The sequence below is a fragment of the Oryctolagus cuniculus genome, chromosome 11, assembly GCF_051225735.1.
Source record: "Oryctolagus cuniculus isolate XC-2025 breed Fujian yellow rabbit chromosome 11, ASM5122573v1, whole genome shotgun sequence".
In the NCBI taxonomy this organism is placed as follows: Eukaryota; Metazoa; Chordata; class Mammalia; order Lagomorpha; family Leporidae; genus Oryctolagus; species Oryctolagus cuniculus.
This window is the reverse complement of record NC_142877.1, coordinates 96244557-96267155: the sequence shown is the minus strand read 5'-3', so window position 1 is coordinate 96267155 and position 22599 is coordinate 96244557. Positions and strand designations below refer to the sequence as shown.

General features: G+C 44.9%; 1 long non-coding RNA gene across 13 annotated transcripts in view; it reads left to right on the top strand.

Moving 5' to 3' along the window:
- Window positions 1-22599, top strand: part of LOC103348347 (uncharacterized) — a 370913-nt gene that overhangs the window by 100635 nt on the left and 247679 nt on the right. Inside the window, exon 5 of one of the 13 annotated variants that reach the window (XR_016216914.1) lies at window positions 2933-4092. The exons of the other annotated variants lie outside the window; for them this stretch is intronic. This is a non-coding gene — a long non-coding RNA (uncharacterized LOC103348347). Of the gene's footprint in view, window positions 1-2932; window positions 4093-22599 lie in introns of those variants that run through there. 13 annotated transcript variants of the gene reach the window in all.

The window sequence follows — 22599 nt, the reverse complement described above, 5'->3', positions numbered from 1 at the left end:
CAGTTTTAAATGGGACTGTTCCTGAACACATGGCTCTCTTGGCTCTTCTCTGCTGCTCTCTTGGCTCCTCTCATCTGCTCTCCTCACTAGCTCCTCTCCTCTGTCTCTCTCTCCCTCTCTTATACTCTTTCTCTGTCTTATCCTTCTTCGTCCCTCTCCTCCAGTCTGCTGGGTTTTCCCCAATAAACCCTTTCCCTTACTCCGGTGTTCGGTGTGTTTTGTGATGGCCTAACAGAAATAGATAACATATGTTTAGTTATTAAGGGCAGAGTGACAGAGAAGATCTTTTATCTATTGGTTAATTTCCCAAATTCCTGCAACAAACAGTGCTGCACTGGAGTTGAGCCAGGAGCTAGGACCTCCATCCAAGTCTCCCACATGTGTGGCAGGAACCCAAGTAATTGGGCCATTATTGGCTGCCTTCCAAGGTTTATCAGCAGGAACCTAGATCGGAAGCAGAGGAGCTGGACTCCAACCTGTACTCCAGTATAGGATGTAGGTGTTCTAGTTGGTAGTCTAACCTGCTACTCCATAATGCCCACCCCATTACATGGTTCTTGATGATGATCCTGGTTAAGGGGAATCTATCCCTAAGAAATGGCTGTGTTTTTTGTTGAAAATCAACCTTCTGAAGCTTGACTAGCTAGTAAGCCAGAACCCAGAGAGAAGAATTCATCCTGAAATGCCCTCTTTAGGAACTAGTTTGGATTTCCCATTTAACAGGTCAGTAAACTGGTTATTGGACAAAGGCCTTATTATAATAGTTATTACGTAATTTAGATCGTCATTTAATCTGTAAATTCATTCTGAATTTATAACCAGGAATTGAAGAGGTGGGCAATAATTGACAACTATTAAAATATTTTATGTTAGAATTCTGTACATGGGGGCTGGTATTGTGGTACAGTGGGTTAAGGTGCTGCCTACAATGCCGCCATCCCATGTAAGTGCCAACTTGAGCCCTTGCTACTCCATTTCCTATCCAGCTCCCTGCTAATGCAGCTGGGAAAGCAGCAGCAGATGGCCCAAGTACTTGGGCCCCTGCCACCCAAGTTGAAGACCACGATAAAGTTCTAGGCTCACCAAGCCCCAGCCATTGCAACCATTTCAGGAGTGAATCAATAGATGGAAGATTCTCTCTCTCTCTCTCTCTCTCTTGCTCCCTCTCCCCCTCCCTCTCCCTCCCTCCCTGCTCTCTCTGTCATTCTCTTTTTCAAATAAATAAATACATCTTAAAAAAAAGAAATCTGTACTTGGAATTCTTTATGATCAGTTTAGGTAACAAACACTTTAGTATTACAAAAGGAGAGTTGCTTTACATGGTCTCCGGTTTTTTTTTTTTTTTTTTTTTGACAGGCAGAGTGGACAGTGAGAGAGAGAGAGAAAGGTCTTCCCTTGCCGTTGGTTCACCCTCCAATGGCCACTGCGGCCGGCGACTGGCGCTGATCCGAAGCCAGGTGCTTATCCTGGTCTCCCATGGGGTGCAGGGCCCAAGCACTTGGGCCATCCTCCACTGCCCTCCCTGGCCACAGCAGAGAGCTGGCCTGGAAGAAGGGCAACTGGGACAGAATCTGACGCCCTGACTGGGACTAGAACCCGGTGTGCTGGCGCCGCAAGGCGGAGGATTAGCCTAGTGAGCCGTGGCGCCGGCCTTTTAATTGTATTTCAAAGGCAGAAAGAGAGAGAAAGAGATTTTCCATGTGCTGGTTCACTCTCCGAATGCCTGCAACAGCCAGGGCTGGGCCAGGCGGCCAGGCTGCAGCCTGAAGCCAGGACACCAGTCCAAGTCTTCCACATGGGTGGCAAGAATCGAAGCACTTGAGTGATCATCTGCTGCTTCCCAGGGTGCACACTAGCAGGAAACTGGATTGGAAGTGGGAGAGCCAAAACTCCAACCGGCACTCTGTTATGGGATGTAGCCATCCAAGCAGCAACTTAACCACTGCCAGACACCTGCCCTAGAGTTACTGCATCTTTACCAGACTATCTGTGCCTCAGATTTCTAATAGTAAGATGAGAATGAAAGTGCAAAACAATTGAGTACCTGCTTTGTGGCAAACACTATTCAAAGTGCTTAACCTTAGCCTTGGCTCATTAATTCTCATAGGCAATCTAGAATGTAGATACCAGTGCAGGTCATTACACAGCAGAAAAATCTGCTGAGGATGACCTAGCTAGTAAGTAGGAGAGAGAGTTCTTAAAGCAGTACAGCTGCAGCACCTATGGTTCTAACTACTTCACTGCCTTATAGAATTGAATATTTACTACATGTAAAACACTTAGAAGTGCTTGCCACCCCTTAAGCTTCAATAACAGTTAGCAATTGTTACTCTCAACCTGTTGTTATTCCCTAGGGTTTTTGGCTGGTGCAACTGGGAGTAAAAACCCTTACTTTCTGTGTCTGAGCATGTGGCCCTTCCCATGGTCTTTTGTTCCTGTGCATTTTTCCTTTGGAGAACCAAAGTCACGAAACATACTGGGAGTTGACATTTTGCGGAGCAGTTGGGACTTCTTGTGCCTGGCCTGAGTTAGAGTCCCAGCTTCACTTCCAGTTCCATCTTTCTGCTAATGCAGACTGTAGATGGCTAAAATAGTTGGGTCCCTGCCACCCACATGAGGGACTTGGGTTGGATTCTTAGCTCCCAGCTTTGGCCTGGCCCAGCCCTGGCCATTGGCCATTTGAGGAGAGAACCAGCTGATGGGAGATCTCCATCTGTGTTTTTTTCTCTCTCTCTGCCTTTCACATAGATTTAAAAAGAAAAAAAACCTTGGCTTGAATGATTCCATCTGAAACTGCCTACATAACAAGAATCATGTGTTTTAAAACTTAACATTTTTATCCGATGATCCTGCGTTACCTATATTAATTCAGAGTTCTTCCTTTTTATTGCTGACACATTCCTGGAATTGCTTTTTTCATTTTTAACCGTAGGAAAAACCACAGGGACTGGGTATGTTGAATCCTATGATAACTTTGCTCCATCTGAAGGACATTTACACATAGCACTTATATTGCTAATAGCTAAGAAAACTGGAAAGTTGCATCTGACGAGCAAGATTTACAAGACTCATTTACAGCCCTGAGAATCTTCCTCACTGCTAGTTGGAACTCAGAAGGTTTTGATATCTGGAGAGACGCTTTTATGATTTCTTTGCTCCCTAAGCCAAGAAGGGGGATAAGATGCTTCGGCTTAGAGTTGACACCTAAGATGGTTTTATCTATAATAACAAGCTGGCCACAGAAGTTAATTTTCTCCAAGAAAATGATCATCCTGAGCTTCTTAAAGTGCAAGCTATTTTTCAGTGAAAGTAGGATTAAGACCTGAAAACAGATGGGAAACTCACTTCAATGTTATGGACTGGGTATGTGAGATGATGCAAAATGACTTTCAGAGCATTGAACCAGAAACCTGCCTTTTCAGTAGTGATGATGCGATTTTCTTCATTCATCAGTTACTCATTTGGAAACATCAACTATTAAACTTATTTCTGTCTTGATACCTACAAGAAAGAATTCTTTTTCATAGACGTTTTATGCTTTGCCAGGAGAACATTTAAAGTGAATTAATGTGACATTCTAATGAGACATTTCTGTAGAATATTAATCCCATTATCTACATGAAAATCATTTGAATTTTTCTGGGTAGGTTTTTAGGGGCCTCTAATGAAATCTTGGCTTTGGTATAAATTGTGTGTTTGAAATTCACCATTAGAAACAGCTAATGGAGACAACAAATTAAATAAAGACCACCTGGAAGATCAGCCCGTATAGATGATGAAAGTTCATTTTTCTCTTCTCTCTGCTAATTGCTTGCAATTTTTAAACTTGAAATTGAAATCAATGTGTCTACTTCCCTTCTAAAGAAGCTGACAATTCTTCAGTGTGCAGGGTAATGGTAATTATGCTTTAACACCTAAACAAAGTGAAAGAAACTCCCTGTTGCCCTTTGGCAAGCACTGCAAACTCTCTGTGGCTTCTTTGGTTTATTCTCAGCGGATTCCTCCAGGCCCTAGATTCCAGGGCAAATGTGGGTTTGAGAGTGAGCCAGGTGTGGTGAATCAGGCAATGGTTTAAAACTTTCCATGTGCTTTAGGGACTTTTGTAAAGGCTTTGTTTATTTTCAAATCTCACAGAAAGAACTGTGATTGTAGATTCATGATAAGAGAATGGGAAATGCATGCATTGTGATTTGGGGATTTCATATATCTCTATGTCAATCTCTTTATCCAGTTTGTAGTTACTGGTGGAGAAAAGAATGTAGGCTTAGGATCTCTGTTTGAGTCCTGGAGATACCATTCATTAGCTGTGTGGCCTTGGGCAAGTCACCTGGCCTGCTTTATCATTGATTCTCATCTTAAATATTTCTACTACATATTTTAAAAAAAGATTTAAATCAATAGATGATTAAAGGGGGCCAGTGCTATGGTGCAGTGAGTTAAATTGCTGTCCATAGTGCTGGTATCCCATGTGGGTTCTGGTTCGATTATACTCAGCACTTTTTTTTGTTATGAATCTATTTTTTTAAAGAATATTTATTTATTTGAAAGTCAGAGTTACACAGTTACACAGAGAGAGGAGGAGAGGCAGAGAGAGAGAGAGGTCTTCCATCCGATGGTTCACTCCCCAGTTGGCCACAACGGCTGGAGCTGCGCCAATCCGAAGCCAGGAGCCAGGAGCCAGGAGCTTCTTCTGGGTCTCCCACGTGGGTGCAGAAGCCCATGGACTTGGGCCATCTTCTACTGCTTTCCCAGACCATAGCAGGGAGCTGGATCGGAAGTGGAGCAATCAGGTCTGGAACTGATGCCCATATGGGATGCTGGCGTTTCAGGCCAGGGCGTTAACCCACTGCGCCACGGTGCTGGCCCCACTCTACACTTCTGATCCAGCTCTCTACTAATGCACTTTTTTTTTTTTTTAAATTTGACAGGTAGAGTCATAGACAGTGAGAGAGAGAGAGAGAGAGAGAGACAGACAGAGAGAAAGGTCTTTTACCATTGGTTCACTCCCTAAATTGCCGCCACCGCCAGAGCTATGCTGATTTGAAGCCAGGAGCCAGGTGCTTCCTCCTGGTCTCCCATGTGGGTACAGAGGCCCAAGCACTTGGGCCCTCCTCCACTGCCCTCCCAGGCCACAGCAGGGAGCTGGACTGGAAGAGGAGTAACCGGGATTAGAATCCGGCACCCATATGGGATGCTGGCGCCGCAGGCGGAGGATTAATCAAGTAAGCCATGGCGCCGGCCCCATGCTAATACACTTTGGAAAGCAGTGGAGGGTGTCCCAAGTGCTTGGGCCCCTGCAACCATGTGGGAAATCTAGATGAATCTCTTGGCTCCTGGCTTTGGCTCTGCCCAGCCCTGGCTGTTGCAGTCATTTGGGGAGAGAACCAGAAGATGGAAGATCTCTTTCTCTCTCTATGTAATTTTGACTTTAAAATAAATAAATAAAATCTTAATGAAAGATGAATAAAAAAGGCCAAACAGTGACAGACATTTGTATAAATTATATATTGAAACAGTGTGGGGCTGGCACTGTGGCACAGTGGGTTAAAGACCTGGCCTAAAGTGCCGGCATCCCATGTGGGCACTGGTTCAAGTCCTGACTGCTCCACTTCCAATTCCATTCTCTGCTATTGCCTGGGAAAGCAGTAGAAGATGACTCAAGTCCTCGGGCCCCCTGCACCCATGTGGGAGACCTGGAGGAAGCTTCTGGCTCCTGACTTTGGATTGGCTCAGCTCCAGCTGTTGCAGCCATTTGGGGAGTGAACCAGAAGATGAAGACCTTGCTCTCTGTCTCTCTTTCTCTCTGTAACTCTTTCAAATAAATAAAAATGAATCTTAAAAAAAAGAGTGCCTGTTTTGTCATCACTTTTTAGGATGACTAGAGGGAGGTCCTTGTGTTAAGATGTTAGAGGCACCTCTGATTAGAGTCACAGACAATTAAAAGCCTTTAATTTCTGATAAATTGTCCTAAAACTGAAAGTGCAATGCATAAATCATAGATAATGCTTTGATATTTCTAGCTGATGTAGAAACATAAGTTTTAAAAATTGAGATATATTTTATATACAAGAAGATGCACAGTTCTTAGGTGAACAATTCAATGAGTTAGGACAGATGACCACATTCATGTACCCACTACCCAACAGCAGGTATATCCATAATAGTTCTCTCTCCTAGAAAGTTCCTTTGTGTCCCGTTCTGGTTGGTACTTGTGCTTTGTAGATGCACGCATTGTTTGATTTATATCAGAAGGTTAATTCTGCCTTTTCCTGAACTTCAGATACATAGAATAATGGAGAATTTACTCTTATTTCTTGGATCTTTCATTTAAAATGAGTTGTATTCATGATGTTATCTATATCAGTCATTTGTGTCTTTTGATTGCTGAGTATAATTATATTGTGTGAAGGTATCAGGCATTCTCATCCATTTTCTTAAAAGATTTATTTATTTATTTGAAAGAGTTACAAAGAGAGAGGTCTTCCATTAGCTGTTTCACTCCTCAAATGGCCACAACGGCTGGAGCGGGGCCCATCTGAAGCCAGGAGCTTCTTCCACATCTCCCATGTAGGTCCAGGGGCCCCAGTAATTGGGCCACCTGCTGCTGTTTTCCAAGGTACGTTAGCAGGGAGCTGGATTGGAAATGGATCAGTGGGGGCTCGAATTGGTGTCCATATGGCATGCCTGTGCCAAAGGTGGTGGCTTTACCTGTTGTGCCACAAAACCAGCCTCTCATCTGTTTTCCTAGTGGTGGACATTTGTATCTGTTGTTTCAAGTTTGGTTCTATAATGAACAGATCTGCTATAAACATTCTTTTTTAATGATCATTTATTTTAATAGTTTATTTTTTTAGATAACATGTTAATTTATGTTATAGTCAAAGGCTTATTGGTGCCATTACATAAAAAGCTTATCAAATAAAACGTGGAAAGACGATAGCCCAGCAGCAAAAGAGGCATAGACTATACACAGTAATCAAATGAAAAGATGTAAAACTGCTGTAAATATTTTTGTTCAAGTCTTTGTTGATGTGTTTTCATTTCTCCAGGTATATACCAGCTTTCTCTGTGTGTTCCACATCTTCCTTAACACTCTATATTGTCAGTTTTTTTAGTTTTAATCACTCTGAAAACAAATATTTTTTAAAAGATTTATTTATTTATTTGAAAGTCAGAATTACACACAGAGAGAGGAGAGGCAGAGAGAGAGGTCTTCCATTTGCTGGTTCACTCCCCAATTGGCCACAAGGGCCGGAGCTGTGCGGATGTGAAGCCAGGAGCCAGGAGCCAGGAGCTTCCTCCAGGTCTCCCATGTGGGTGCAGGGGCCCAAAGACTTGGGCCATCTTCTACTGCTATCCCAGGCCACAGCAGAGAGCTGTACTGGAAGAGAAGCAGCTGGGACTCCTGGCACCCATATGGGATGCTGGAGCTTCAGGCCAGGGCGTTAACCCGCTGCGCCACAGTGCCGGCCCCTTTAAACAAATCTTTATCACCTGATTTAGGTTGATTGATTTACAGCAATTAATCTTCACGATCTTGATATTTCTAACTGTATACTGAGACTTAAAATCAGGTAGGGTGAGGCCTCTGAACTTCTCCTTTTTACAAAGTTGTTTTGGCTTTCCTTCTTCCTTTGCTGTTTCTTGTATATTTTAGAATCAGCTTGTCAATTTCTGTGAAGATGTCTGGTAAGATTTTTTTTTTTTTTGACAGGCAGAGTGGACAGTGAGAGAGAGAGAGAGACAGAGAGAAAGGTCCTCTTTTGCCGTTGGTTCACCCTCCAATGGCCGCCGCGGCTGGAGCGCTGTGGCCAGCGCACCGCTCTGATCCGATAGCAGGAGCCAGGTGCTTCTCCTGGTCTCCCATGGGGTGCAGGGCCCAAGCACTTGGGCCATCCTCCACTGCACTCCCGGGCCATAGCAGAGAGCTGGCCTGGAAGAGGGGCAACCAGGACAGAATCCGGCGCCCTGACCGGGACTAGAACCCGGTGTGCTGGCGCCTCAAGGCGGAGGATTAGCCTAGTGAGCTGCAGCGCCGGCCTACTGGTAAGATTTTGATTGGAATTGAATTGTCTCAATAGATTAATTTGAGTAGAACTGATATCTTAACATATTGAGACTTCCAATCCATGAACATTGTGTATGTCTCTATTTATTTAGACCATTTTTGCTCTGTCTCATCAGTATGTTTTGTTATATTTAAATGTAGACATTTAATGTTTATTTAGTATTATTATAAATGCCTTTATTTCCATTTCATTTTCCAACCAACCATTTTTAGTATATAGAAATGCAATTCATTTTCATGTGTTGACCTTGTATCTTGGTTTTTTTAAAAAAAGGTTTATTTATTTACTCGAAAGTCAGAGTTACACACAGAGAGAAAGAGAGGCAGAGAGAGAGAGAGAAGTCTTCCATCTGCTAGCTCACTCTCCAGATGGCCGCAACAGCTAGAGCTGCACTGATCTGAAGCAAGGAGCCAGGAGCTTCTTCTGGGTTTCCCATGTGGGTGCAGGGGCCCAAGGACTTAGGCCATCTTCTACTGCTTTCCCAGGCCATAGAAGAGAGCTGGATGAGAAGTGGAGCAGCCGGGACTTGAACTGGCGCCCATATGGGATGCCAGCACTGCAGGTGGCGGCTTTACCTGCTATGCCACAGTGCTGGCCCCTGACCTTGTATCTTGTAATCTTGTTAAACGTACCTACTAAATTAGAACCCACTGGGACTGAGACCTTGGAATCTGTATGTTTAATAATATGTATGTTCACTAAAGTTGGAAAATCATCAGTTTGTTTGGGATAGACTCATAGAACATGCTTTCAATCACAGAGAAGCAGGGGAACTTAAAGAACACAGCAACTGAACTAGAAGCAGATATTACTTTTGGTGAAGCAGCACCTGAAAGTGTAAACCTGGCCTTCTTCCTTGGTCATTTATTCTTTTTTTTTTTTTTTTTTTAATTCATTGGAGATTCAGAGAAGTGATGGGCAAGTGAGCAAGTGCTCCTATCTACTGGTTTACTCCCCATATGCCTATAAGAAGAACCCAATCAGTGTCTCCCTGAAGTGGCAAGGACCCAACAGCTTGACCCATCACTGAAACTTCCCAGGATGCACATATCCAAGAAGCTGGAATTGGGAGTGGGTCCAGAACTCGAACTCAAGCACTTTGATATGGGATGTGGGTGTGCCATCCTGTGGCTTAACTGCTAGACCAAATGTGTACCTCCATTGGCCATTTATTCTTCCCATGTGATCTCTCTGGGTGCCTCTTCTTTCTGAAGTGAAACTTAAGAAAATGTACTACCCCTCTTCTTGTTTGTTGATAAATTTGTTTCTTGCTTCCCGCCTTTTGAATGTAAGAATGTGGATTGGTGGGGAGGAGCCCTAGGCAAGAAGATCAATGGGATTTATTAGGGGATGTAGCTCTTGCAGAAAGGTGAGGGAAGGAATAGGTGAGATGGAAAATTTAAAAATCATTCAATTTGGATGATTCTTTTTCTGAGTGAGAAATGTCATTTATCTAAATGAGATAACAATTGTACCATGTCTGATGTATAATCTATTTCACATTAAGATAAGCCAAGAAACTTTCTGGGGTTAGCCAGTAAATAATACACACAACTTAATAAGACATTGGGTAGCTTTCATCCATCTGTCCATTCATTTGTTCATCTATTTACTTAATAAATACTGATTGGGCTGGCACTGTGGGGTAGTGGGTAAAGCCACAGCCTGCATTGCTGGAATCCCATATGGGCACTGGTTCAAGTCCTGACTGCTCCACTTCTGATCCAGCTCTCTGCTATGGCTTGAGAAAGCAGTAGATGGCCCAAGCCCTTGGGCCCCTGCACCTATGTGAGAGACTCAGAAGAAGCTACTGGCTCCTGGCTTCAGATTGGCCCAGTTCCAGCTGTTGTGATCATTTGGAGAGTGAACCAGTGGATGGAAGACCTCTCTCTCTCTCTCTCTCTGCCTCTGCCTCGAACTCTGCCTTTCAAATAAATAAATAAATCTTTAAAAATACATACATACATACTAAGCACAGAACATAAGCTAATGACTACACTAGATTCTGAGAATACAGGATCAAGTGGGCTGACACCTATATATACAGTCATATAACAGTTGGTCAGCCCTGAAGTAGAGATCAAGATCGCAAGTTTATTTATTGATTTTTAACAATTTTTAAATGTAGGACTGTCAACTTTAATTTTATTTGAAAAGCAGAGATTGAGACCTTCCAGAAATCTCTCATCCTCTGGTTCACTCCCGAAAATGCCCTCCACACCTGGGGCTTGGCCAATCTGAAGCTAGGAGACAGAAACTCAATCCAGATCTCTCGGATGGGTGGCGGTGTCCCAAGTATTTGAGCCCACACTTGCTGCCTTCCAGGGTGCACATTAGCAGGAAGCTGATATCTGAGGTGGAGCTGAAACTTGAACTGAGGCACTCCAATATGTGAGGCAACACCCCAGACAGTGTCTTAACCATTGTGCCAAACATCTGCCCCAAGATTGCAAGTTTAATATGATCACAGATGTCACAGAAGAATCTCAGGCTAACCAGCTGACTCTATTTGTTAATTCGATCAATAACACTGGTTAAACTCTTACTAAGTGTCAGGAACTTTGTTAATTACTAAAGAACAAAAATGAGAAAAACAGGTTCTGTCTCATTGTCAAATGTTAGCATACGCAAGAAAAACTTATGAAATTTGTTAAAAGTGCATGTTTCCTGGCCGGCGCCGCGGCTCACTAGGCTAATCCTCCGCCTTGGGGCGCCGGCACACAGAGTTCTAGTCCCGGTCGGGGCGCCGGATTCTGTCCCGGTTGCCCCTCTTCCAGGCCAGCCCTCTGCTGTGGCCAGGGAGTGCAGTGGAGGATGGCCCAGGTGCTTGGGCCCTGCACCCCATGGGAGACCAGGAAAAGCACCTGGCTCCTGGCTCCTGCCATCGGATCAGCGCGGTGCGCCGGCCGCAGCGCGCCGGCCGCGGCGGCCATTGGAGGGTGAACCAACGGCAAAGGGAAGACCTTTCTCTCTGTCTCTCTCTCTCTCACTGTCCACTCTGCCTGTCAAAAAAAAAAAAAAAAAAAAAAAAAAAAAAAAAAAAAGTGCATGTTTCCTGATTTGGTTGATCAGGGGTCAGTGTCCAGAAATCCACATTTCTAACCAGCATACCAGGAAAATTTGGTGTCAATAGTCTCTGTTCAATTATTTGATTAACCAAGTGAGCCACGGCACCAGCTTCTGGTCAATTATTTGAAAAACGTTCTATCATCCATTAGAGAAGAAAGACACAACAACTGTGTAACTATGTGGTTGAGCAGTGATGGACATATGCACCTTATTGTATATGTCTGAAAATGAATAAATGACATTAGCACTTTGTTTACATAATCATTGTCAACAAGGGGTCACTTGTTATGTGATACGTTTGATTTTAATACATAGGTGATCAGTTTATAGTTTTCCTTAAGTCTGTTCTAACACTTGTGCTGGAATCTTCTTCCCAGGTTTGAGAAAAATAGTTTTTGTCCCTAGAAGTGCTCAAGTGCTCCTTTGGCCTTGATATTTGTATTAAGGTTTATGCAAAGTAAAAGTGAACTGATCTTGGAGAATGAGTCAGGAATTTTCCAGAGCTCCCACTGAGGATTTGCCATAGTCGTCTCTTTGAACTTGTATGACAAAATGCCATCAGCTGGGTGACTCGTAAACCATAGTAGTTTATTTCTCAGTTTTGGAGGTTGGAAAGTCCAAGCTCAATGTGACAGCAGGTTTGGTGCCTGGTGAGGGTCTATTGATTGGTGCCTCCTTCTTACTGTGTCCCCTCACTGTGGGAGAAAGGGAGAATGAGCTTCACTGGGTCTCTTCTATGAGGGCCCTCATGATTTAATAATCTTCCCAACACCCCCTATACCTCCCCCATCAGTGTCCTAATGCCATTACCTTGGGGATTAGGATTTCAGGATATGCGTTCTGGGGGGACATAAACATTCAGACCATAACAAAGATCCAGTTTGGTATTCTAGATTCTAGTAAAATAGTTGAATTTCCACTGAAGCTTATAGATAGATTCTTGGATTTATTTTAAGACATTAAGATTACCTTAACCCAAAATACCATGTATTATACTTCAGAATTGCCCTCAATCTCTGAAAAAGAATTTCAATTTGCTATCAAGCATCCTAATATCTGTGGCTTGGGTGTTGTAGAGGGGAGAAGTACTTTTCTCACACTCAAAAACTTTTTTTAAAATAAGAAATGTCCCCTTAAATCGCAAGGAATATCAACAGCCATCCGTGGGAAAAACGCCCTGTTTGAGGTTTGCAAAGATGAAAGGTTCTCTGGTAGTGCAAAATTTGGGACAAAATCCAACAATGAAACTTAATTTAACTGCTTTAAGGCCAGTTTAATTTCTTTAGGTACTTGTCATCAGTATATTTAAATAATTAGCTTTTAAAATGATCCTGTTGTTTTGACACTTAAAAGTTTTAAAATGACTTTTCTGTCTATTTTATCTTAGGGATTGAGACCTGGGAAAGTTGTGTTATTTTGGTTTTAAAGGAGTCCGCCAATTGCTAATGAGATAATCCTTAGAAATATGTATTTGAGTTGATTCCCTATTTGAGATGATTCCACAAGAACTTTGACATTCCAGTTTACTATGTGAATCTCACCAAATTATAGCTGCTTATTAAATTTTTATTTTCTTCTGATCTTTAAATTCTACATTGATTTCCAGTATAAGAGAGACTATTAGTTAACAAAAGATGTGTTCTCCTTGTTCTTCAGCATAATCCTGATATATTTTAGGTGTTCCAAAACATGTCAAATAATGTAGAAACAAGAACTGTGTTTTTTTTTAAAGATTTATTTATTTATTTGAAAGTCACAGTTACATAGAGGAGAGGCAGAGAGAGTTGGAAAGAGAGAGAGGTCGAACAGTGGTCTTAAGAAAGAAACTTTCTACCCCTAAGAATTAAATTTTTGGAGGAGAGATGATTGACAGAGCTTTGATAATTGGAGAAATGGAGTTGGGGCTGGTGCTGTGGCACAGCGGGATAACGCCCTGGCCTGAAGCGTTGGCATCCCATATGTGCGCCAGTTCAAGACCCAGATGCTCTACTTCCCATCCAGCTCTCTGCTATGGCCTGGGAAAGCAGTAGAAGATGGCCCAAGTCCTTGGGTCCCTGCACCCACGTGGGAGACCCAAAAGAAGCTCCTGGCTCAAATATATAAATGAATCTTAAAAAAAAAAAAAAGAAGAAGAAGAAATGGAGTTATGGGCAAGTGAACTATTTTCTCTACTCTTAGAGAAAGAACAGGGAAAATTTCCACAGACGTTTATGTGTCTTTATGTTTCTAAGGAGATTTTTTTTTTTTTTTTGACAGGCAGAGTGGACAGTGAGAGAGAGAGACAGAGAGAAAGGTCTTCCTTTTGCTGTTGGTTCACCCTCTAATGGCTGCCGCGGCCGGCACGCTGCAGCCAGCACACCGTGGCCAGCACACCGCGCTGATCCGATGACAGGAGCCAGGTACTTATCCTGGTCTCCCATGGGGTGCAGGGCCCAAATACTTGGGCCATCCTCCACTGCATTCCCTGGCCACAGCAGAGAGCTGGCCTGGAAGAGGGGCAACCGGGACAGAATCCAGCGCACCTACCGCACTAGAACCCAGTGTGCTGGCGCTGCAAGCAGAGGATTAGCCTAGTGAGCCGCGGCGCCGGCTTCTAAGGAGATTTTGAGTTAAGAATTTTCTTCTATGAATTCAACTTTAGGACCTAATTTTTTAAAAAAAAATTATTTATTTTACTTTAAAGAGTTACACAGAGAGAGGAGAGGCAGAGAGAGAGAGAGAGAGAGAGAGAGATCTTCCATCCAATGGTTCACTCCCCAGTTGGCTGCAACGATCCGAGCTTCCTCTGGGTCTCCCATATGGGTGCAGGAGCCCAAGGACTTGGGCCATCCTCCACTGCTTTCCCAGGGCACAGCAGAGAGCTGGACAGGAAATGGAGCAGCCAGGACTAGAACTGGTACTCATATGGGATGCTGGCACTTCAGGCCAGGGTGATAACCTGCTGCGCCACAGCGCCGGCCCCTAGGACATCATTTTAACTGAAGTTTCAGTGAGACTTTTGATCTGAGCTAAGTATAATAAAGAATACAGAATGGCAAGAAGTCAACAAACTTTTTCTGTCAAGATTTAGATAGCAGGGCTGGCATCGTAACAGTGTGTAAAGCTGCCATTTGCCATGCCAGCATCCCATACCAGCATTGGTTTGAGTCTCTGCTGCTCCACTTCTGATCTGCATCCCTGGTAATGTGCCTGGAAAAGCAGCTGATGATGGCTGAAGTGCTTAGGCTTCAGCCATCCACATAGGAAACCTGGATGAAGTTTTAGATTCCTGGTTTCCACCTAGCCCAGCCCTGGCTATTGTAGCCATTTGGGAAGTGAATCTGCCTGACCTTGTAGGACCCCAAAAGCGGTGTCCTTTTGTGACGACCCCAGAAACACAGACTCCAGACCAGACGATGCAAAAGGCAGGAGGCAATTTTATTTCATTTGCGCAAATGGGCCCTCTACTGCTGCAAGCAGCGAGCAAGAGAGAGGAGCCCCGAGCAGCTATCTCACACAGCTTTTAAGGGGCAAAACCACAAAATTAACATACCATAGGGTGGCGTAAGTTTATTGGGCAACTATAAGGGGAGGAGGTCGTCGAGGAGGAGGAGAAACGGAAGCTTGGATAAGGGGAGGGGGTCATTGAAGAGCAGAAAGGGGTGGCTACGTGCCCTACATGCCTCGCGGTTGTTTTTGTTAAGCTCGAACAAGCACAGGGGAGGGGGCTTATCTACATAGCAGGATGTTCTGTTGCCCGTATCTCTGGTTAGTAGCTAACTGCTTTCTCTGTGAACCGGTTTACTCCCCATTTCCCAAGGCCGTCTCTGGAACTGTTTGTCTCAGGAGCCCCATTTTTTTTTTTATTAAGGCTACTTTTATGGTGGCTCACAGCTGCTTCTTTCAACCTCTCTAGGCATTGGGTTTCTGACCCTCAACCTAGAAAGACGTAAGTTCAAATCTTGCTCGTTTTGCATAGGCCAGGCTAGATGAGGAACTTGGAGGTTCCAGCATGGGGAAGACTATGATGCCTGCCTTCTACATCCTACTCTTGCTTTGCCTCTATGTATCTAAAAGCATTAGGGCAGTTCAAAAATAGTTCTGATTTTTTCCCCCAAAGTCTTTCCAAAATGATTTTTTGGTACTGCCTTGCTGGTGTCTGACAATGGACTAAGTCTGTTTCTGGGAAAGCTTGGATACTGGGTTGCCTCCCAACTGCAGCCTTTCCCTTTGCCCAGGTTCACTGTGCTTCCTTTGCATGCCAAGTCTGGAGAGTAACCCCAGACCCAGCCTATGTGCCTGCAGCTGGGATACTCCTTGTTACTGTTGAGCCCCTCTCTGCCTAGGGCGTAGGATCTGTGGTGTGCATTCCTCTGCATCACTAGATTATGGCTGTAGAAATAAGTACAAGTCTTTCCAGAAGATAGGGCCAGGGATCTGGGTATATTAGTATTAGCTAAGGAGCTGAACTGGAGAAGTCTACAGTGACTGTATTTAGGAGAGTGTCCCCAAAAATCTTTGAATTTGGGTCACGCCTGAAGGTACAGACTTTGTTTTGTTTTATTGAATCTTCCTTGTTATTCCTGTACTTCAGGTGAAGAATTTGATATTCATGGCCGCTCACTAAGTGGTAGATCTTGGTTTTGAATCCAGGTTTGAGTGACTAGTTTCAAGGAGTGGTTTGTGGGACAGAACATGAGCACTCACAATTGCCCGGGGAAGACTGTGTGGGTCACAGGGCAGATTGTATATCTAGTAAGTGGGTCGTCTTTGCAGCTTAGTCAGAACAATGATGTTAGGAAAATGAGTCCTTTGGACTGTGATAAGGAAAGGGGCATTTAAGGGCAACAGGTGGAATCTTTGCCTACTTCTTAGCGCTCTGTCCTCTGAATTCTTAGAGAAGTATCATCAGATTAGGTTTCTTTTCTATTTTGTTTTCAACCTGGATTCTTGTGGAGAGAAGCAAAAATAGACAGTGCTCTTGTTCTTATTTCAATGGAAAATAACATTCATAAACCATAGGCTACAGGGCATTGGATCCCCATGACCAAAACTAATAGTTGTTAATATGTTACATCTGGGTAACTGACTTGACTTAGAAGAAACCTCATGCAGTTTTCAAGGTTGATTTTGGTAGTGGTGGATACAGAGCCCCAGATGAAGACGCCAGAACAGAAGAGGAATAAAAGAGGTATAAAAGTGGGTTAGGGGGTCCCTTCTAGGCTCACACTGTAGGACTTCCTGTATATAAAGTTGAATGTTTTATATGGTTGTTTTCTCTGAGCTGCAAGCTGATGCTGCTTTTTAAAAAATATTTATTTATTTATTTGATAGGCAGAGTTAGAGAGAGAGAGAGAGAGCGAGCGAGCTGGAGAATCAGAGAGAAATCTTCCATTGCTGGTTCACTTCCCAGATGGTCAAAACTGCCAGAGCTGGGCCAATCTGAAGCTAGAAGTCAAGAGCTTCTTCCTGGTCTCCTATGTGGATGCAGGGGCCCAAGTACTTGGGCCACTTTCCCCTGCTTTCCCAGGCACATTAGCAGGAAGTTGGATCAGAGTGGAGCAGCTGGGACTTGAACCAGCACCCATATGGAAGGCCAGCACTGCAGGTGGTGGCTTAACCCACTACTCCAGAATGCTGGCCCCATGCAGGCTTCTTGAATTCAGGGTTTTTTGTCTGCTCTATCTCCTTTTTATTTCTTCCTATGAACCTGTTTGCCATGGACAGCAGAGGTGTAGGATTTTCCTAATTTTCTCTTTGCATGTACTCATATTATTTAATATCATACACCTTTCAGTTTCCAATTTTTTTTTTTGACAGGCAGATTTAGACAGTGAGAGAGACAGAGAGAAAGGTCTTCCTTCTGTTGGTTCACCTCCCCCCAAATGGCCACCACAGCCGGCGCTGCACCAATCCAAAGCCAGGAGCCAGGCGCTTCCTTCTGGTCTCCCATGTGGGTGCAGGGGCCCAAGCGCTTGGCCCATCCTCCACTGCCTTCCCCGGCCACAGCAGAGAGCTAGACTGGAAGAGGAGCAACCAGGACAGAACCGATGCCCCGACTGGGACTAGAACCCGGAGTGCTGGTGCCACAGGTGGAAGATTAGCCTAGTGAGCCGTGGCGCTGGCCTCAAATTTATTTTTTTGATTAGGCAACACCCTCACATGACTCAAGAAGCTACATGGTATGAAAACTCTGCTTTGAGAAAACATGCTGTCTCCCCAGCTGCCTAGCCTGGTCCCTCCTCCCCCTAGGTGGTTTCCCAGTTCTCTAGAGAAGGGCCCTGGGTTTTTTCAGATCTCTTCCTATTACACACAGTGTAGCAATATAGCCCCATGCATATCCAGTTTCATGTTTGCAGGTATTTCTATAAGATATCTTGCAGACATCCCTTGGCATTGTTGGACCAAGAAGAAATATGTTTGCAATTAAAGAAAAAATAATTATTTATTTTAAAGGCGGAGCAATAGAGAGAGAGGGAGAGCCAAGGAGAGATATAGTCTATCCACTGGTTCACTCCCCAAATGGCCACAATGGCTGGGGCTAAGCCAGGTTGAAGCCGGGAGCCTGAAAGTCCACCTGGGTTTCCCACATGGGTGGCAGGGGCCGAAGTACTTGGGCCGTCTCCTGCTGCCTTCCCAGGTGCATTAGCAGGGAGCTGCATTGGAAGCAGAGCAGCCAGGGCTCAAACTGGAACACTGGTGTGGGATTGGCATAACAACAGTGGCCTAACCTGCTGTGCCATGACACCAGCCTCCATAGTTTTCTTTTTTTTCTTTCTTTTTTTTTTTTTTTTTTTTGACAGGCAGAGTGGACAGTGAGAGAGAGAGACAGAGAGAAAGGTCTTCCTTTGCCGTTGGTTCACCCTCCAATGGCTGCTGCGGCCGGTGTGCTGCGGCCGGCACACCACGCTGATCTGATGGCAGGAGCCAGGTGCTTTTCCTGGTCTCCCATGGGGTGCAGGGCCCAAGCACTTGGGCCATCCTCCACTGCACTCCCTGGCCACAGCAGAGAGCTGGCCTGGAAGAGGGGCAACCGGGACAGAATCCGGCGCCCTGACCGGGACTAGAACCCGGTGCGCTGGCGCCGCAAGGCGAAGGATTAGCCTAGTGAGCCGTGGCGCCGGCCCTTTTTTCTTTTTAAAAGATTTATTTATTTATTTGAAAGGCAGAGAGAGAGAGAGAGAGAGAGAGAGGTCTTCCATTCACTGATTCACTGATTCACTCCCCAAATGGCCACAATGATAGGAGCTGAACCGAAGGGAAGCCAGGAGCCTGGAGCTTCTTCTGGGTCTCTCATGTGGGTGCAGGAGCCCAAGGACTTGGGCCATCTTCCACTGCCTTCCCAGGCACAGTAGCAGGGAGCTGGATCAGAAGTGGAGTAGTGGGGACTTGAACTGGTACCCATATGGGACGCCAGCACTGCAGGTGGCAGCTTTACCTGCTATGCCACAGTGCTGCCCCTCTCCTTTTTTTAAAGATTCATTTTATTTATTTGAGAGGCAAAGTCAGAGAGAGACAGATAGACAGACAGACAGATATGTCTTTTATCTTGCCAATTCACTCTCCAAATTACTACAAAGGCTGAGGCTGGTCAGGTCAAAGCCAGGAGTCAGGAGTCAGGAGCTTTTTCTGGGTATTCAACATGTGGGCCATCTTCTGTTGCTTTCCCAGGACTTTAGCAGGGAGCTGGATTGGAAATGGAGCATCTGGGACTTGAACAGAACCCCATATGGGATGCTCGTATCACAAGGTGGCAACTTAACCTGCTGTTCCACAATACTGGCCCCTGTATTTATGCTTTGAATAGACATTGACAAATGGGTCTCCTTAGGGATATGTCAGTTTTCACTCCTGTAACTTGCTTTGTCACCACAGCTCCCCAACCCAAGGTATTGTCACTTTGGCAAGTATTTGAGGTGAAACATGTTTTCTTAGCATGGCTCTAACTTGCCTTCCTTGCTTTATGGCCAGAGTTGATGTGATAGAAACATTAATATTTCTTTTGTGAATTGTGTATTTATGATCTTTGCCTATTTTTCTATTGTCTTAAACTTTTGTTGTTTGAGTTCTGGAATGCTCAAAGAATTCATTTATCAACTATCTACTAATCAACTGTTTTGCACCAGGCTCCACAAAAACAGACTAGATGGAATGAATAGGATGCCAGCCTTGCCTTCAGAGGTAAATATAAAAGGAAGAAAAATACATACTTCCATGCGTAGTTTTCTAGGATGTACATTCCCATGAACTTTTTTTTTTTTTTTTTTTTTTGACAGGCAGAGTGGACAGTGAGAGAGAGAGACAGAGAGAGAAAGGTCTTCCTTTGCCGTTGGTTCACCCTCCAATGGCCGCCGCTGCAGCCGGCGCACCGCGCTGATCCTGGCAGGAGCCAGGAGCCAGGTGCTTTTCCTGGTCTCCCATGGGGTGCAGGGCCCAAGCACCTGGGCCATCCTCCACTGCACTCCCTGGCCATAGCAGAGAGCTGGCCTGGAAGAGGGGCAACCGGGACAGAATCCGGCGCCCCAACCGGGACTAGAACCCGGTGTGCCGGCGCCGCAAGGTGGAGGATTAGCCTATTGAGCCACGGCGCCGGCTCATTCCCATGAACTTTTAAAAAAAATCCTCATATACATGGATTTCCAAATATTTTTGCACCAAATATAAACTTACTTTTTATTTGCATTTTCCATGAACTTATTAGAGCCCCCCTGTGCATCTGTATGTAAATATACATAGAAAGAGATGCAGTATAATAGTCAAACATTAAATGTGTGGAGGGTGGCACGGGCCCAGTGAGGTGCCCAATACCCACTCCAACTTGGGATGCGGGTGGCAATCCCAGAAGAAACTTTCAGTGCAGAATAACCCAGGCTGACGATATTCTGGGGCTGTTAGATCACTCCTCCCTAACCCGTCCAGCCCTGGGTCACTTGGTGAGTACTAAATACATGTTCCCCCACGAGTGCAGTAACTGAAGAAGTGTGATGACGATGTGTAAGAACTCTGCTGGGGTGTGAGGAGGCAGGGGCGGTGCCATGGCAAGGCCGTCCTCCTGGGGCTGACCATGGTAGCATCTTGCTCTTTCTCAATCTCTGCGGCTGCTGGCAGCGACTGCTGGATCCTTATTTGACTCCTCGCTTTTAAGGAGCTGACCCATCAATCTGGGTTCCAGCCCTTTTTCCTTCTTGTTCCTTTCCTGTACTTAAACCACTTGCTTTGCTCCCTTCCACACTCATTTCCGCTCCCTGCCCCTCTCTAGAGGCTGGCGTGTTTGCCGCATTCCCAGGCTGATAGGCTAGAGATAAATCTTTATACTATTTGTCTGAAAATTGTCTTGCCTTCTTCTCTACTCTCCCAATTTCTCGCCCTCCTCCTCCCTCCCCTCACTTCCCAACTCAAACAGATGTTATACTAGTTTCTTAGGACTATTGTAATGAAGTACCACAATATGGTGGCTTAAAAACACAGCAGTCTACTTTCTCCCAGTTCTTCAGGCCAGATGTCTGAAGCCATGGTCCTGGAAGAGATGCACTTTCTTGAAAGCTCGAGGCAAGAACCCCTCCTCCGCTCTGGTGGCTGCTGTCCATCTTGAGTGTTCCTTCATTTACAGCTGCACAACTCCCATTTCTTTCTCCATCTTCGCATGGCCGTTTTCCCCAGCTTTCCTTCTCCTTGTAAGGACACTAGTCACTTTATTAGGGCTCACTCTAAGCCAATAAACCCTCACTTAAATTGATTACATTTGTAAATATCATATGTCCAAATAAGGTCTTGTTCACGGGTACAAGGATTAGGACTTTAGCATAACTGTTTTGGAACCACCTCCAACAGGTAAGGGATGACCTACAGTTGCATCTTGCTTGGCATTTTTCAAAGTGACACAACCTCCATGGAAAGCATTTCTTCAAAAACGAGATGTATACATTTGAAAGGCAGAGCACCAGAGATAGAGATAAAGATAGAGAATTAAGAATCTTCCATCTGCTGATTTACTTCCCAAATGCCTACAACAGCCAGGGCTGGGCCAGGCCAAAGCCAGAAGCCAGCGATTTCATCTGGGTCTCCTACTGGGGTGTCAGAGGCCCAAAAACTTGGGCCATCATCTGCTGCCTTCCCAGGTGCATTAGCAGTAAGAGGGTTTAGAAGCAGGGCAGATGGGACTCTAACTGGTACTCTGATATGGGATGCTGGCATTGTAAGTGTTGCTTTCAACACTGGAATTATCTTTGTCATTCTAGTTGAGAATACATGCTTTAGTGCAAACCTGAATTTAAGTCCTGCCTCTGCTTTTGGACAACTGACCTTGCCTTCTCAACTTTGATTTCCCAATTTATAAAATGGGTGAAATAGTCCCATCTCCCCTGTGACTGCTACATGTTAGGTACTCAGCACTGGACTGAGATCCTGGGACATATACTAGGGCTTATTATTACGCTCATAGATTATTCTCTCTTTCCTCTGCTATTTGTATGCAGTCACATAGATTTAGGGCAGAGTCCAACAGAGGACTTGGGAGTCCTAAGGGAATACTTGACATCCACAGACCTACCCACTGTTACCAATCGTATGCCCTCTAGGCTAGATGTCAAGGCAGCTCAGGATTACCCATGAGACGTGTGAAGCTTTCCTTTCTTATGTCCTTTGTCCCTGTCTTGTCTGCTTGCCAAGTAGAAAGTGGCACAGGGAAATGTTCAGAAAGTGGTGTGTGTGAGCTTAGATCCACCAGTGGCATACCATTTGTACACAGCTTCCCTCTCTACTTTCTGTTTGTCCTGTAAACAGCCAAATTCCTCATGGGGTGGTATAGAGCTCCCTGCCTTGGCTCCCTGTTTGTTTCATGCTCTTTAATGGTGTGGCTCTTAAATAGTGGCTGGTAAAGACAAACCAGCACTTGTTGAGAAGAAAATGAAAAGAAAAAAAAAAAAAAAAAAAAAAGAGAGAGCCACTCTTTTATCTCTGTGTTCCTCTAAATTGTGAAAGATCTTATTGCAGAGAGAGGGAACAGTGGGGCTTTATCTTCTGTCCCTGCCAGGCAGCCACACATGAAGGGCCCTGGAACGGGGGCGGGGGGGCCGTAGTGGGCAGGTGGGAGCTCCATGAGGGGCTATGGTGAGTAGGGACAAAAAGAGGCTGGGCTCCATCAGGTAATGCTGGGTGCTCCCAGGGACTTGGTAGCTTTGGATGGTGGCTGGGCAGGAAGAGGGGGAGCAGGAAGTTTTAATGGGGAAGGGAGACTGAAAGTCTTTCAGGGATGCAAAGTCAAACTGATGAGACCATTTTGTGGTGTGGGGAACAAGAAGCTCTCTTCCCATTCCGACTGCTGGCTTCCTGTTGAAGAGGTAAGGCAGCAATGCCTCTAGCACGGCAGTTCCCTTTTGCAGCTGGACACACATAATGTGGCGGGACCTGTGACATGTACTTCACTGTCTCATCTCACTGAGTCCTCATTACAGCCTTTCTAGAGCGATCGCCTTCCCCGTTC